Below are 15,216 nucleotides of genomic sequence, written 5' to 3' on the forward strand. Positions count from 1 at the left end.
GCCTGGATGACTACACTGTGCAAATTAAATCACGGAGCCAGTTGGCTTGTGGGTGGCTCTGGTCACTGGGTGGTTGGGTGGGTGGTGTGTCGGAGGTGGAGCACATGCAAATGATTGTGTATCATCCAGCTAGTGAGAGAGAAAACTCATGCAGGAGTGTGCCTGCTTGTCAGTGGGTTATGCACCTTTCCAGACGTCAAATCTACATGGAGCAGCTGGAGAGGACAAGAGCAGGTTTGCAAAATATAGACAGAAGAGCTCTCCAGCCTAGTTTGCTGTCTGTTTCCACTTCTCTATTCTTGAGCCGCTCCCTTCTATGCCCTTGCGCACTATCCTGACTTCTCCCATCTGCTTACTTTGTGCCTTCCAAAGCACAATGCGAACTACAGGTAGTGCTGCAGGGCCCACACCCTTTTACTTGCCATACAGAGCAGCTCTGGAGCTGTTACAGTGCCCAGCTTCTGCAAGAAATCAGCTTGAATGCTTCAGGGGCTGGGGCATAGCCAACATGAGCCCCACACCGAAGGAGGGTGGAGGTGTTTAATGCGAACTAGGGGTCATCCAAGCGCCGCAAAAGGCCGCCATGCCCTGCACGCCCCTTTTCTCTTTTCATATGCAGACGAGGGTTGAAGCCAACTTTGACCCACTGCTTGGATGACATCACCATATGCAAATCCTTCTGCTGCAGGCCTTCCCCCAGGAATGCTTGCACTAGTTGTTGCATTTGGTTTGTTGTTTGGGGGTGCTTCAGTATTAGGCAGCCTTCTGCCCTCCCATGTTCATCTGAAAATATGTGTTCTCCCTGCAGTTGTTGTCCCCAGATGAGAGTTCCCTTGTGCTGCCTCAGTTGAATCTCCTTTACTTGACAGAGATGTGCCTGAGCAGCGGCCCTCCCCAGCCCTATCCCAAGTCATACTTGCTTTTTGGAGTTTGAGTGGAAGAGTTACAACAGGTTTCTGAAATTTCGATCATGTCTAAGAAGCCTTAATGGGACATGTGAAACCGTAAGGTTTTTTGTCTATGGAATATATATATATATATATATATATATATGTATCTATCTATCTATCTATCGTATGTGTGTGTATATATGTATCTATCATGTATGTATGTATATATGTATCTATCTTGTATGTATGTGTTCTATCTATCTATCTATCTATCTATCTATCTATCTATCGTGTGTGTGATATATGTATGTATCTATCTTGTATGTGTTATATGTATGTATCACACCTTCCTCTATACATACATATACATACATACATACATACATACATACATACACCTATATCTGTACGTACACTGACATACACACACCAACATCTATACATAAACACGCTGACCCCTAAACGTACACCAACGTACCCACATGTGAATCTATACATACATGTGCTGACACCTGGACATACACTGATGTACCCACACCTAACATCTATACATACACATGCTAACAACTGGACGTATACAGACGTACCCACATTTGCATCCATGCATATATAGATGTAGGTGTGTGTACGTCAGTGTACGTCCTGGTGTCAACGCGTGTATGTATAGATGCAGGTGTGGGTACGTCTGTGTATGTCCAGGTGTCAGAATGTGTATGTATAGATGCAGGTGTGGGAACGTCAGTGTAGGTTCAGGTGTCAGCGCGTGTATGTATAGATGCAGGTGCTTGTATGTCCAGATGTCAGTGCATGTATGTATAGATGCAAGTGTGGGTACGTCGGTGTATGTCCATTTGTCAGCGCGTGTATATATAGATGCAGGTGCTTGTATGTTGGTGTATGTCCAGGTGTCAGCATGTGTATGTATAGATGCAGGTGTGGGAATGTTGGTGTATGTCCAGGTGTCAGGGCGTGTATGTATGGATATTAGGTGTGGGTACATCAGTGTATGTCCAGGTGTTAGCGCATGTATGTATAGATGCAGGATAATAATCGCACAGCGTGCCCCCCGCCAACCACAAACCTCCCCCACCCCCCTGTATGACATAAACACCGCTAATTCCACTTACACACAATAATTTCAGTTTGCGACCAGGAGCCGGCAATGTATGTGCACCCAAATGAAGCCACTGTACATGCCCTGCAGGCTGCTATGTACTGCACAGGTGCAACAAATTTAAATGCCCTATCTTTAAAATGGGGCATATTTTACTAAATTAAAAAAACCTGTAACTTTCTGTAAAACCTTAACCTTAAAGTTTTTCTAGGAAACATTCTAGATGAATGCTTATTAGCCTTTGTCAGTATGTACTTTATGCAAAGTGTCTCTGTGGCGCAATCGGTTAGTGTGTCTGGCTACTAACCAAAAGGTTGGTGGTTCAATCCCACCCAGGGACATAATTGACCTTGTGATCAGGTTTTGGTGATAGTTAAGTAGACAAGTCAAAATTTCAAACCCCCTCTTATGGTGTAGGGTACCTGGCCTTCTCTGATGTAATCAGAGTTAGATTTGATTCAGTGATTTTATAAAAAACAGCTAGGAAGCACAATTTAGCAATGGGTTGCAGAGAAAAAAATATGCTGGTAGAAAAATCCAATTGAGTGATTAAACAGCTCTTCATTTTCTGCCTTTATTTTTATGCTAACAAATTTGTTCTCTAAAAAGTGTCCACAAAGCCAAGTCTCTGATTAACACCTTTGTAGGGATGGTTTTTTACCTATAACTAAATTAAACTTGCTTCATTGGAAAGGCAGCAAGATGCATCCTCATTTCAATGTCTACTGAAATAATACAGGTTGACACCAGGAAACATTAACGCCACTGCATCCTTGCTGCTTTCTCATGTAGAAGTCTGTTTAATGTGAAAACAAGGTGACATCTAATTAGCACACAGGTAAGGAATTAAGAAAATCTTTATTTAAGGGTGAAGATGTTTCTCACAAAATCGTTGCCCCAATGCATCATTGAAATTCAAGCTGGAAAGATGATTTTAATATATCACAATGTACATTTTGTATTGCTCTTCTGGTGACAATGTAGTTTGTTTTTGTCAATTACCCTTTTAATAATAGGGTAAAGAAAATTAAGTGGATTTTTTAAAGAAAACTATACTGTCAATATACTATTAAAACAAATTAAAATGGTAAAAGTTATTGTACTTTAAGTAAAAATAAAAGAGCAAAAATATCAATCCCAGTTTTGATTACTTAAATTAACAAAAAAAAATGCATATAGCAAAGGATAGTTTCAATCTGCCTACCTCTGGGTTATGGGCCCAGCATGCTTCCATTGCAGTACTCTGCTGCACATGTAAGTGCAAGAGATCCTGAAGCACTCACTCATCATGGGAAAGTACCAATGTGTTTCTTCGTTGGTTGATGGAAGAAACATCTTACAAAAACTCTCCAGATTATTGACTTTTTAAAGTTTTTCTAGGAAACGTTCTAGATGTATGCTTATTAGCCTTTGTCAGTATGTACTTTTTGCAAAGTGTCTCTGTGGCGCAATCGGTTAGTGTGTCCGACTACTAACCAAAAGGTTGGTGGTTCAATCCCACCCAGGGACGTAATTGACCTTGTTATCAGATTTTGGTGATCTTTAAGTAGACAAGTCAAAATTTCAAACCCCCTGTTATGGTGTAGGGTACCTGGCCTTCTCTGATGTAATCAGAGTTAGATTTGATTCATTGATTTTATAAAAACAGCTAGGAAGCACAATTTAGCAGTGGGTTGCAGAGAAAAAGAAATATGCTGGCAAAAAAAATCCAATTGAGTGATTAAACAGCTCTTCATTTTCTGGCTTTATTTTTATGCTAACAAATTTGTTCTCTGAAAAGTGTCCACAAAGCCAAGTCTCTGATTAACACCTTTGTAGGGATGGTTTTTCACCTATTACTAAATTAAACTTGCTTCATTGGAAAGGCAGCAAGATGCATCCGCATTTCAATGTCTACTGAAATAATACAGGTTGACACCAGGAAACATTAACGCCACTGCATCCTTGCTGCTTTCTCATGTGGAAGTCTGTTTAATGTGAAAACAAGGTGATATCTAATTAGCACACAGGTAAGGAATTAAGAAAATCTTTATTTAAGGGTGAAAATGTTTCTCACAAAATCGTTGCCCCAATGCATCATTGAAATTCAAGCTGGAAAGATGATTTTAATATATCACTTGTACATTTTGTATTGCTCTTCTGGTGACAATGTAGTTTGTTTTTGTCAATTACCATTTTAATAATAGGGTAAAGAAAATTAATGGATTTTTAAAAGAAAACAATACTTTCAATATGCTATTAAAACAAATTAAAATGGTAAAAGTTATTGTACTTTAATGAAAAATAAAAGAGCAAAAATATCAATCCCAGTTTTGGATTACTTTAATTAACAAAAAAAATGCATATAGCAGAGGATAGTTTTAATCTGCCTACCTCTGGGTTATGGGCCCAGCATGCTTCCATTGCAGTACTCTGCTGCACATGTAAGTGCAAGAGATCCTGAAGCACTCACTCATCATGGGAAAGTACCAATGTGTTTCTTCGTTGGTGGATGGAAGAAACATCTTACAAAAACTCTCCAGATTATTGACTTTTTAAAGTTTTTCTAGGAAACGTTTTAGATGAATGCTTATTAGCCTTTGTCAGTATGTACTTTTGCAAAGTGTCTCTGTGGCGCAATCAGTTAGTGTGTACGGCTATAAACCAAAAGATGGGTGGTTCAATCCCACCCAGGGACGTAATTGACCTTGTTATCAGATTTTGGTGATCTTTAAGTAGACAAGTCAAAATTTCAAATCCCCTCTTATGGTGTAGGGTACCTGGCCTTCTCTGATGTAATCAGAGTTAGATTTGATTCATTGATTTTATAAAAACAGCTAGGAAGCACAATTTAGCAGTGGGTTGCAGAGAAAAAGAAATATGCTGGCAAAAAAATCCAATTGAGTGATTAAACAGCTCTTCATTTTCTGGCTTTATTTTTATGCTAACAAATTTGTTCTCTGAAAAGTGTCCACAAAGCCAAGTCTCTGATGAACACCTTTGTAAGGATGGTTTTTCACCTATTACTAAATTAAACTTGCTTCATTGGAAAGGCAGCAAGATGCATCCTCATTTCAATGTCTACTGAAATAATACAGGTTGACACCAGGAAACATTAACGCCAATGCATCCTTGCTGCTTTCTCATGTGGAAGTCTGTTTAATGTGAAAACAAGGTGATATCTAATTAGAACACAGGTAAGGAATTAAGAAAATCTTTATTTAAGGGTGAAGATGTTTCTCACAAAATCGTTGCCCCAATGCATCATTGAAATTCAAGCTGGAAAGATGATTTTAATATATCACTTGTACATTTTGTATTGCTCTTCTGGTGACAATGTAGTTTGTTTTTGTCAATTACCATTTTAATAATAGGGTAAAGAAAATTAAGTGGATTTTTGAAAGAAAACTATACTGTCAATATACTATTAAAACAAATTAAAATGGTAAAAGTCATTGTACTTTAAGTAAACATAAAATAGCTAACATATCAATCCCAGTTTTGGATTACTTTAACAAAAAAAATGCATATAGCAGAGGATAGTTTTAATCTGCCTACCTCTGGGTAATGGGCCCAGCATGCTTCCATTGCAGTACTCTGCTGCACATGTAAGTGCAAGAGATCCTGAAGCACTCACTCATCATGGGAAAGTACCAATGTGTTTCTTCGTTGGTTGATTTAAGAAAATTCTTACAAAAACTCTCCAGATTATTGACTTTTTAAAGTTTTTCTAGGAAACGTTCTAGATGAATGCTTATTAGCCTTTGTCAGTATGTACTTTTTGCAAAGTGTCTCTGTGGCGCAATCGGTTAGTGTGCCTGGCTACTAACCAAAAGGTTGGTGGTTCAATCCCACCCAGGGACATAATTGACCTTGTGATCATGTTTTGGTGATATTTAAGTAGACAAGTCAAAATTTCAAACACCCTCTTATGGTGTAGGGTACCTGGCCTTCTCTGATGTAATCAGAGTTAGATTTGATTCAGTGATTTTATAAAAAAACAGCTAGGAAGCACAATTTAGCAATGGGTTGCAGAGAAAAAAATATGCTGGTAGAAAAATCCAATTGAGTGATTAAACAGCTCTTCATTTTCTGCCTTTATTTTTATGCTAACAAATTTGTTCTCTAAAAAGTGTCCACAAAGCCAAGTCTCTGATTAACACCTTTGTAGGGATGGTTTTTCACCTATAACTAAATTAAACTTGCTTCATTGGAAAGGCAGCAAGATGAATCCTCATTTCAATGTCTACTGAAATAATACAGGTTGACACCAGGAAACATTAACGCCACTGCATCCTTGCTGCTTTCTCATGTAGAAGTCTGTTTAATGTGAAAACAAGGTGACATCTAATTAGCACACAGGTAAGGAATTAAGAAAATCTTTATTTAAGGGTGAAGATGTTTCTCACAAAATCGTTGGCCCCAATGCATCATTGAAATTCAAGCTGGAAAGATGATTTTAATATATCACTTGTACATTTTGTATTGCTCTTCTGGTGACAATGTAGTTTGTTTTTGTCAATTACCCTTTTAATAATAGGGTAAAGAAAATTAAGTGGATTTTTTAAAGAAAACTATACTGTCAATATACTATTAAAACAAATTAAAATGGTAAAAGTTATTGTACTTTAAGTAAAAATAAAAGAGCAAAAATATCAATCCCAGTTTTGATTACTTAAATTAACAAAAAAAAACGCATATAGCAAAGGATAGTTTCAATCTGCCAACCTCTGGGTTATGGGCCCAGCATGCTTCCATTGCAGTACTCTGCTGCACATGTAAGTGCAAGAGATCCTGAAGCACTCACTCATCATGGGAAAGTACCAATGTGTTTCTTCGTTGGTTGATGGAAGAAACATCTTACAAAAACTCTCCAGATTATTGATTTTTTAAAGTTTTTCTAGGAAACGTTCTAGATGTATGCTTATTAGCCTTTGTCAGTATGAACTTTCTGCAAAGTGTCTCTGTGGCGCAATCGGTTAGTGTGTCCGACTACTAACCAAAAGGTTGGTGGTTCAATCCCACCCAGGGACGTAATTGACCTTGTTATCAGATTTTGGTGATCTTTAAGTAGACAAGTCAAAATTTCAAACCCCCTCTTATGGTGTAGGGTACCTGGCCTTCTCTGATGTAATCAGAGTTAGATTTGATTCAGTGATTTTATAAAAACAGCTAGGAAGCACAATTTAGCAGTGGGTTGCAGAGAAAAAGAAATATGCTGGCAAAAAAATCCAATTGAGTGATTAAACAGCTCTTCATTTTCTGGCTTTATTTTTATGCTAACAAATTTGTTCTCTGAAAAGTGTCCACAAAGCCAAGTCTCTGATGAACACCTTTGTAAGGATGGTTTTTCACCTATTACTAAATTAAACTTGCTTCATTGGAAAGGCAGCAAGATGCATCCTCATTTCAATGTCTACTGAAATAATACAGGTTGACACCAGGAAACATTAACGCCAATGCATCCTTGCTGCTTTCTCATGTGGAAGTCTGTTTAATGTGAAAACAAGGTGATATCTAATTAGCACACAGGTAAGGAATTAAGAAAATCTTTATTTAAGGGTGAAGATGTTTCTCACAAAATCGTTGCCCCAATGCATCATTGAAATTCAAGCTGGAAAGATGATTTTAATATATCACTTGTACATTTTGTATTGCTCTTCTGGTGACAATGTAGTTTGTTTTTGTCAATTACCATTTTAATAATAGGGTAAAGAAAATTAAGTGGATTTTTTAAAGAAAACTATACTGTCAATATACTATTAAAACAAATTAAAATGGTAAAAGTTATTGTACTTTAAGTAAAAATAAAAGAGCAAAAATATCAATCCCAGTTTTGATTACTTTAATTAACAAAAAAAATGCATATAGCAGAGGATAGTTTCAATCTGCCTACCTCTGGGTAATGGGCCCAGCATGATTCCATTGCAGTACTCTGCTGCACATGTAAGTGCAAGAGATCCTGAAGCACTCACTCATCATGGGAAAGTACCAATGTGTTTCTTCATTGGTTGATGGAAGAAACATCTTACAAAAACTCTCCAGATTATTGACTTTTTAAAGTTTTTCTAGGAAACGTTCTAGATGTATGCTTATTAGCCTTTGTCAGTAAGTACTTTTTGCAAAGTGTTTCTGTGGCGCAATCGGTTAGTGTGTCCAGCTACTAACCAAAAGGTTGGTGGTTCAATCCCAACCAGGGACGTAATTGACCTTGTTATCAGATTTTGGTGATCTTTAAGTAGACAAGTCAAAATTTCAAACCCCCTGTTCTGGTGTAGGGTACCTGGCCTTCTCTGATGTAATCAGAGTTAGATTTGATTCAGTGATTTTATAAAAACAGCTAGGAAGCACAATTTAGCAGTGGGTTGCAGAGAAAAAGAAATATGCTGGCAAAAAAAATCTAATTGAGTGATTCAACAGCTCTTAATTTTCTGGCATTATTTTTATGCTAACAAATTTGTTCTCTGAAAAGTGTCCACAAAGCCAAGTCTCTGATTAACACCTTTGTAAGGATGGTTTTTAACCTATTACTAAATTAAACTTGCTTCATTGGAAAGGCAGCAAGATGCATCCTCATTTCAATGTCTACTGAAATAATACAGGTTGACACCAGGAAACATTAACGCCACTGCATCCTTGCTGCTTTCTCATGTGGAAGTCTGTTTAATGTGAAAACAAGGTGATATCTAATTAGCACACAGGTAAGGAATTAAGAAAATCTTTATTTAAGGGTGAAAATGTTTCTCACAAAATCGTTGCCCCAATGCATCATTGAAATTCAAGCTGGAAAGATGATTTTAATATATCACTTGTACATTTTGTATTGCTCTTCTGGTGACAATGTAGTTTGTTTTTGTCAATTACCATTTTAATAATAGGGTAAAGAAAATTAAGCTGATTTTTGAAAGAAAACAATACTGTCAATATACTATTAAAACAAATTAAAATGGTAAAAGTTATTGTACTTTAAGTAAAAATAAAAGAGCCAACATATCAATCCCAGTTTTGGATTACTTTAATTAACAAAAAAAAATGCATATAGCAGAGGATAGTTTCAATCTGCCTACCTCTGGGTTATGTGCCCAGCATGCTTCCATTGCTGTACTCTGCTGCACATGTAAGTGCAATAGATCCTGAAGCACTCACTCATCATGGGAAAGTACCAATGTGTTTCTTCGTTGGTTGATGGAAGAAACATCTTACAAAAACTCTCCAGATTATTGACTTTTTAAAGTTTTTCTAGGAAACGTTTTAGATGAATGCTTATTAGCCTTTGTCAGTATTTACTTTTGCAAAGTGTCTCTGTGGCGCAATCAGTTAGTGTGTATGGCTATTAACCAAAAGGTTGGTGGTTCAATCCCACCCAGGGACGTAATTGACCTTGTTATCAGATTTTGGTGATCTTTAAGTACACAAGTCAAAATTTCAAACCCCCTCTTATGGTGTAGGGTACCTGGCCTTCTCTGATGTAATCAGAGTTAGATTTGATTCAGTGATTTTATAAAAACAGCTAGGAAGCACAATTTAGCAGTGGGTTGCAGAGAAAAAGAAATATGCTGGCAAAAAAATCCAATTAAGTGATTAAACAGCTCTTCATTTTCTGGCTTTATTTTTATGCTAACAATTTTGTTCTCTGAAAAGTGTCCACAAAGCCAAGTCTCTAATTAACACCTTTGTAAGGATGGTTTTTCACCTATTACTAAATTAAACTTGCTTCATTGGAAAGGCAGCAAGATGCATCCTCATTTCAAAGTCTACTGAAATAATACGGGTTGACACCAGGAAACATTAACGCCACTGCATCCTTGCTGCTTTCTCATGTGGAAGTCTGTTTAATGTTAAAACAAGGTGATATCTAATTAGCACACAGGTAAGGAATTAAGAAAATCTTTATTTAAGGGTGAAAATGTTTCTCACAAAATCGTTGCCCCAATGCATCATTGAAATTCAAGCTGGAAAGATGATTTTAATATATCACTTGTACATTTTGTATTGCTCTTCTGGTGACAATGTAGTTTGTTTTTGTCAATTACCATTTTAATAATAGGGTAAAGAAAATGAATGGATTTTTAAAAGAAAACAATACTCTCAATATACTATTAAAACAAATTAAAATGGTAAAAGTTATTGTACTTTAATGAAAAATAAAAGAGCAAAAATATCAATCCCAGTTTTGGATTACTTTAATTAACAAAAAAAATGCATATAGCAGAGGATAGTTTTAATCTGCCTACCTCTGGGTTATGGGCCCAGCATGCTTCCATTGCAGTACTCTGCTGCACATGTAAGTGCAAGAGATCCTGAAGCACTCACTCATCATGGGAAAGTACCAATGTGATTCTTCGTTGGTGGATGGAAGAAACATCTTACAAAAACTCTCCAGATTATTGACTTTTTAAAGTTTTTCTAGGCAACGTTTTAGATGAATGCTTATTAGCCTTTGTCAGTATGTACTTTTGCAAAGTGTCTCTGTGGCGCAATCAGTTAGTGTGTACGGCTATAAACCAAAAGGTTGGTGGTTCAATCCCACCCAGGGACGTAATTGAACTTGTTATCAGATTTTGGTGATCTTTAAGTAGACAAGTCAAAATTTCAAACCCCCTCTTATGGTGTAGGGTACCTGGCCTTCTCTGATGTAATCAGAGTTAGATTTGATTAATTGATTTTATAAAAACAGCTAGGAAGCACAATTTAGCAGTGGGTTGCAGAGAAAAAGAAATATGCTGGCAAAAAAATCAAATTGAGTGATTAAACAGCTCTTCATTTTCTTGCTTTATTCTTATGCTAACAAATTTGTTCTCTGAAAAGTGTCCACAAAGCCAAGTCTCTGATTAACACCTTTGTAGGGATGGTTTTTCACCTATTACTAAATTAAATTTGCTTCATTGGAAAGGCAGCAAGATGCATCCTCATTTCAATGTCTACTGAAATAATACGGGTTGACACCAGGAAACATTAACGCCACTGCATCCTTGCTGCTTTCTCATGTGGAAGTCTGTTTAATGTGAAAACAAGGTGATATCTAATTAGCACACAGGTAAGGAATTAAGAAAATCTTTATTTAAGGGTGAAGATGTTTCTCACAAAATCGTTGCCCCAATGCATCATTGAAATTCAAGCTGGAAAGATGATTTTAATATATCACTTGTACATTTTGTATTGCTCTTCTGGTGACAATGTAGTTTGTTTTTGTCAATTACCATTTTAATAATAGGGTAAAGAAAATTAAGTGGATTTTTGAAAGAAAACAATACTGTCAATATACTATTAAAACAAATTAAAATGGTAAAAGTCATTGTACTTTAAGTAAACATAAAATAGCTAACATATCAATCCCAGTTTTGGATTACTTTAACAAAAAAAATGCATATAGCAGAGGATAGTTTCAATCTGCCTACCTCTGGGTAATGGGCCCAGCATGCTTCCATTGCAGTACTCTGCTGCACATGTAAGTGCAAGAGATCCTGAAGCACTCACTCATCATGGGAAAGTACCAATGTGTTTCTTCGTTGGTTGATTTAAGAAAATTCTTACAAAAACTCTCCAGATTATTGACTTTTTAAAGTTTTTCTAGGAAACGTTCTAGATGAATGCTTATTAGCCTTTGTCAGTATGTACTTTTTGCAAAGTGTCTCTGTGGCGTAATAGGTTAGTGTGTATGGCTACTAACCAAAAGGTTGGTGGTTCAATCCCACCCAGGGACATAATTGACCTTGTGATCAGGTTTTGGTGATATTTAAGTAGACAAGTCAAAATTTCAAACCCCCTCTTATGGTGTAGGGTACCTGGCCTTCTCTGATGTAATCAGAGTTAGATTTGATTCAGTGATTTTATAAAAAACAGCTAGGAAGCACAATTTAGCAATGGGTTGCAGAGAAAAAAATATGCTGGTAGAAAAATCCAATTGAGTGATTAAACAGCTCTTCATTTTCTGCCTTTATTTTTATGCTAACAAATTTGTTCTCTAAAAAGTGTCCACAAAGCCAAGTCTCTGATTAACACCTTTGTAGGGATGGTTTTTCACCTATAACTAAATTAAACTTGCTCCATTGGAAAGGCAGCAAGATGCATCCTCATTTCAATGTCTACTGAAATAATACAGGTTGACACCAGGAAACATTAACGCCACTGCATCCTTGCTGCTTTCTCATGTAGAAGTCTGTTTAATGTGAAAACAAGGTGACATCTAATTAGCACACAGGTAAGGAATTAAGAAAATCTTTATTTAAGGGTGAAGATGTTTCTCACAAAATCGTTGCCCCAATGCATCATTGAAATTCAAGCTGGAAAGATGATTTTAATATATCACTTGTACATTTTGTATTGCTCTTCTGGTGACAATGTAGTTTGTTTTTGTCAATTACCCTTTTAATAATAGGGTAAAGAAAATTAAGTGGATTTTTTAAAGAAAACTATACTGTCAATATACTATTAAAACAAATTAAAATGTTAAAAGTTATTGTACTTTAAGTAAAAATAAAAGAGCAAAAATATCAATCCCAGTTTTGATTACTTTAATTAACAAAAAAAATGCATATAGCAGAGGATAGTTTCAATCTGCCTACCTCTGGGTAATGGGCCCAGCATGCTTCCATTACTCTGCTGCACATGTAAGTGCAAGAGATCCTGAAGCACTCACTCATCATGGGAAAGTACCAATGTGTTTCTTCATTGGTTGATGGAAGAAACATCTTACAAAAACTCTCCAGATTATTGACTTTTTAAAGTTTTTCTAGGAAACGTTCTAGATGTATGCTTATTAGCCTTTGTCAGTATGTACTTTTTGCAAAGTGTTTCTGTGGCGCAATCGGTTAGTGTGTCCGGCTACTAACCAAAAGGTTGGTGGTTCAATCCCAACCAGGGACGTAATTGACCTTGTTATCAGATTTTGGTGATCTTTAAGTAGACAAGTCAAAATTTCAAACCCCCTGTTCTGGTGTAGGGTACCTGGCCTTCTCTGATGTAATCAGAGTTAGATTTGATTCAGTGATTTTATAAAAACAGCTAGGAAGCACAATTTAGCAGTGGGTTGATAGTGGGTGACTGAAGCATGTATGAGTGGGAGATAGAGGGTGACTGAGGCCGGGGTGACTGGGAGATAGTCAGTGACTAAGGCAGGGGTGATAGGGATATAGTGGATGACTGTGGCAGGGGTGACAGGGACAGTAGGAGACTGAGGCAGGGGTGACAGGGATAGTGGGTGACTGAGGCAGGGGTGATATGGAGATAGTGGTTGACTGAGGCAGGGGTGACAGAGATAGTGGGTGACTAAAGCAGGGGTGACTGGTATAGTGGGTGACTGAGGCAGGGGTCGCAGGTATAGTGGTTAACTGAGGCAGCGGTGACTGGGAGATAGTGGGTAACTGGGGCAGGGGTGACAGGGAAAGTGTGTGACTCAGGCAGGGGTGATAGGGAGATAGTGGGCAGCAGATTACTGCCTTGCTGACAGCAGCACATCCCTGCTTCACTGACAGCAGCACATCCCTGCCTCATTGACAGCAGCACATACCTGCCTCACTTATAGCAGCAGATCCCTGCCTTACTGACAGCAGCAGATCACTGCCTCACTGACAGCAGCAGATCACTGCTTCACTGACAGCAGCAGATCCCTGCCTCACTGGCAGCAGCAGATCCCTGCCTCACTGGCAGCAGCAGATCCCTGCCTCACTGGCAGCAGCAGATCCCTGCCTCACTGGCAGCAGCAGATCCCTGCCTCACTGGCAGCAGCAGATCCCTGCCTTACTGACAGCTGTATATAGGGCCTAATTCAGATCTGATCTCTGCTGTGCATATTCACACAACAGGAGATCAGGTCTGAAGTGTGTGTGTGTGCTGGTGCCGCAGTGCACCGGCACATGCCAGAGATGCGATCAGCATCTCTGCCCAGTGAGCGCCTCTGCCAACACATACTTATCTTGCATATGAGATCTCTTGATCATAAAGATAGTTCTCACAGGGTGAGGTTCATCCATTACATTTTAAAGTAGGAAGGTACAAATTACATATTCAAATTACATATATGTGCTGGATTCAAATGTTTTCCCCCCTTCCTTTCTCAATTGTGCCCATCAGCAGCTATTCTAATGTGGCTGCCAATGGGTGTGACACATTCATTTCTTCTGTGGGGTACACTGGACTCCACAAGGATTCACATTGGGGTGTAGAGTAGGATCTTGATCTGAGGCACCAACAGGCTCAAAGCTTTTGACTGTTCCCAAGATGCTCAGCGCCCCCTGCTCTATAACCTCGCTTCCATGAACAGGGAGCTCAGTTTGTAGTTGGTGCCTTCAGTAGTAGGCCACTTAACAGGGGGCTGCCTCAGGCAGCCTATTCTTAGCTATTAATTTTGACAAGAAAAGAAGAACTTTTTTTATAAGAATCTACAAGGGCTGCAGCAGGCTAGGTCTAATAGACATCTTTACTGCAGCTCCATCACTCCCAGCGGCGCAGTATACTCCCGTGCCCTGGTTGCTGGGTCACTGCAGCGGAGGCTCCGGTTTCTTCCTAAGGTCAGTCACACACACACCGCCCTCCGGGATCACGAGGCCGCTGATGAAAGGGAGGTAAGGGGCTTCTGTGCCCACACTATACCGAGATCCAGCGTGGCTGTAGGGGGCGGGCCGTGTGCGCACTGGCGTGGACACTGATTACTGGGCAGCTGCTCCACTAGCCACCAGGGACAGTTAAGGAGCACAGCTCTGGGGGTTTTTCTCCTATATTAACCCCATTTTGTACTACCTGCAGTGCATTGTGATAGGTAATAGAGCCTGATTCAGGTTGGATTGTAATCGCAATAAGCAATCCAACTGCAAAAATTGCTAAGAGCATACGCATGCGCCTGCATTTTCTGTGGCACCCCGCAGATAATGCGATCACCTCTGACTGTCAATCGGTGCGGGGGGGGGGGGGGGGGTCAGCAACAATCCATTTCAAAGTCGGAGATGGAGCGGTGCAGGGGCAGGGCTACAAAATGGGGTCGGCAACGGAGAAACAGGAGGCGTGGTCAGAGCGGCTGCATGACATCACATGCAGCCACTGCGATCACAAAAATGGTGGCGGCTTCCTGCGCACACGTACAGTCTGCACCAACAGGAGGCTAACCCATTTTTTATGATCACGCTGAACTGCACTGAGACTGCAATTTCAGCGTGGTCAAGAAGGGAGGCGGCATGCTGGGTGGCCATGCCCTGTGATGGGTGGCCCCAGCATGCGAACCAAAGGATTGCAAATTCT

The 15,216-nt window shown here is 38.9% G+C and overlaps 2 non-coding genes across 2 annotated transcripts; both read left to right on the forward strand.

Annotated features, from left to right (window-relative positions):
* The first annotated feature begins 2,271 nt into the window (after positions 1 to 2,271).
* Positions 2,272 to 2,345, forward strand: TRNAS-ACU (transfer RNA serine (anticodon ACU)). Its single transcript has one exon. It is a non-coding gene; the product is annotated as a tRNA-Ser (tRNA).
* Positions 2,346 to 5,773: 3,428 nt separating this feature from the next.
* TRNAS-ACU (transfer RNA serine (anticodon ACU)) lies at positions 5,774 to 5,847 on the forward strand. Its single transcript has one exon. It is a non-coding gene; the product is annotated as a tRNA-Ser (tRNA).
* Positions 5,848 to 15,216: the final 9,369 nt, after the last annotated feature.

This window comes from Pseudophryne corroboree, unplaced genomic scaffold (assembly GCF_028390025.1).
Source record: "Pseudophryne corroboree isolate aPseCor3 unplaced genomic scaffold, aPseCor3.hap2 scaffold_359, whole genome shotgun sequence".
Classification (NCBI taxonomy): Eukaryota; Metazoa; Chordata; class Amphibia; order Anura; family Myobatrachidae; genus Pseudophryne; species Pseudophryne corroboree.